This window comes from Polyodon spathula, unplaced genomic scaffold (assembly GCF_017654505.1).
Source record: "Polyodon spathula isolate WHYD16114869_AA unplaced genomic scaffold, ASM1765450v1 scaffolds_2297, whole genome shotgun sequence".
NCBI lineage: Eukaryota > Metazoa > Chordata > Actinopteri > Acipenseriformes > Polyodontidae > Polyodon > Polyodon spathula.
In genome coordinates, this window is record NW_024473771.1 from 1 (window position 1) to 2745 (window position 2745).

General features: G+C 35.4%; 1 non-coding gene across 1 annotated transcript; it reads right to left on the bottom strand.

The window, feature by feature from the left end:
* Positions 1–1144: 1144 nt before the first annotated feature.
* On the bottom strand, positions 1145–1216 carry trnac-gca. Its single transcript has one exon. It is a non-coding gene; the product is annotated as a tRNA-Cys (tRNA).
* Positions 1217–2745: the final 1529 nt, after the last annotated feature.

The window sequence follows — 2745 nt, forward strand, 5'->3', positions numbered from 1 at the left end:
GAGATCACCGAAAGGTTGGATGCTTCAGCCCACACTAGTAAAAGGGTTGTTAGTTTATTTTTAATATATTAAATTCACAGCCACAGCTTGCCTTCTAAGATGGCTTTGACAGATTATTTAAGAAACGCCATGCTTTGCATTCTTAACACAGTCATCATTTTTAGGCTACGTTTTCTTCACGGTAACATTCAAGATTCTTTCCAAGTCAATTTCTATAAATATAAGGGGGTCTCTATGATTTCTGTAAATGTCATGTCCGAGGCTCGGTAACTGTAAGTTTTTGTTAAATGTTTCCATTATGATTTCGCTCATAGCAGAACATAGATTTGATAATATACTGTGCTAAAGCTGTATTTTTTGAAAACCTATACACTATTAGCATCTGCCTTGTTTTATGGTTACTCCTTACTCAGCCATGTGACCATAGCTTCACTCTAATATGTCAACTCCATTCAATGTAAAACAAAATGTTTCTGGTAAAAGATGTACGATTCTTAACTTCAAATTAATTCATTTTCAGAGAAAGCCTATAACTGCTGGAATTACTCTTACAGAAGTCCTAGTTCTTTTGGATCAAACTATGGTTACTGACAGGCTTGTTAATTGAGGCAGTACTGAAACTTTGAGTTAATTGTTAGCAATAAATTAATAAAACAGTGTAGACTACATCCGGTACATGGTGGTAAGTATTTAAAAAAAATACTACTTACAAAATAGTATTTACTAATTTTTATTCATCATACATTTCTGGCAACCTATTTTCTATTTGTATTTTAAATACATTTGGAGACCACTGTTTTCTATTTAAATAGTGTCCTTGACTACTTTGAAACCCTTGACGTCACTGTGAACTGAAAGTCTATTGATTTCAGCTTGGTCAGGTACTCTTTTTTTACATGAAACTGCCATCCAATTGTCTTTCATGGAGGAGTTCTCAAGAGACGGCAAGCTTCCGATATCTTCAGTTGTGAAGGGTGTGGTGGCCAAGTGGTAAGGTGTTGGTCTTGTAAAGCAAAGATCATGGGTTTAAACCATATCAGTGCCTTGTTGCTGTTTTTCCAAACGTTATTTATTACTACATGTTTTCTTCATAGCTTAAATCACGAATGTTAACTTACATTTAGTATTTTCATTAAGAAAAAAAAGGGGGCACTCGGATTTGAACCGGGGACCTCTTGATCTGCAGTCAAATGCTCTACCACTGAGCTATACCCCCATTACGCAATACCCTTTCTGCCAAACACAAACAACAGTGCCAAGCTGCATTTCAGAAAAACAAACTCGATGGCTAGTCATTTTTTACCTTGTATCCCCCTCGATATTTCTCAACAAAACATTCAGGAAATATTGTAAGGTCCCTCACGTAATAGAATAACACATTGTTATACATGTATCTCTTTGGAAACACTAAACGGAATACATAATAATAAGAAAATATTTAAAAAAAAATTTAAGAAATTGAGCTAAATACAAAGTATAGTGTTGAAAAAAGAAAGAAGCTTTTATGGTCTCTGAAGTACTTTATAACATTTCCCAGAGTGCTCGGAAAACATGGACACAAATTCCAAGATGTCACTGCAACAGATACATTTGTATTGTATTTTTACAGAAAGAGAATCAAATACAGTCAAAAAACACCTGGTCCTGGTGGAGCATACCACTGAGAAACGCTTGGTCCTTCAAGAGATCACCGAAAGGTTGGATGCTTCAGCCCACACTAGTAAAAGGGTTGTTAGTTTATTTTTAATATATTAAATTCACAGCCACAGCTTGCCTTCTAAGATGGCTTTGACAGATTATTTAAGAAACGCCATGCTTTGCATTCTTAACACAGTCATCATTTTTAGGCTACGTTTTCTTCACGGTAACATTCAAGATGCTTTCCAAGTCAATTTCTATAAATATAAGGGGGTCTCTAGGATTTCTGTAAATGTCATGTCCGAGGCTCGGTAACTGTAAGTTTTTGTTAAATGTTTCCATTATGATTTCGCTCATAGCAGAACATAGATTTGATAATATACTTTGCTAAAGCTGTATTTTTTGAAAACCTATACACTATTAGCATCTGCCTTGTTTTATGGTTACTCCTTACTCAGCAATGTGACCATAGCTTCACTCTAATATGTCAACTCCATTCAATGTAAAACAAAATGTTTCTGGTAAAAGATGTACGATTCTTAACTTCAAATTAATTCATTTTCAGAGAAAGCCTATAACTGCTGGAATTACTCTTACAGAAGTCCTAGTTCTTTTGGATCAAACTATGGTTACTGACAGGCTTGTTAATTGAGGCAGTACTGAAACTTTGAGTTAATTGTTAGCAATAAATTAATAAAACAGTGTAGACTACATCCGGTACATGGTGGTAAGTATTTAAAAAAAATACTACTTACAAAATAGTATTTACTAATTTTTATTCATCATACATTTCTGGCAACCTGTTTTCTATTTGGATTTTAAATACATTTGGAGACCACTGTTTTCTATTTAAATAGTGTCCTTGACTACTTTGAAACCCTTGACGTCACTGTGAACTGAAAGTCTATTGGTTTCAGCTTGGTCAGGTACTCTTTTTTTCCCTGCTTCTGCCTACCTGAACCCAGCCGTTCTTACCTTCCATCTCCCTGGTGGCTTTCAGTCTGTTAGGGGTGATGCAGGCTTCCATGAATTGTGGGTGTGCCAGTTCCTCAAGATCCTGTTGCTGTCTCACTTCTTCCAGCTCCATTTCTAGCATACTTACTAGTT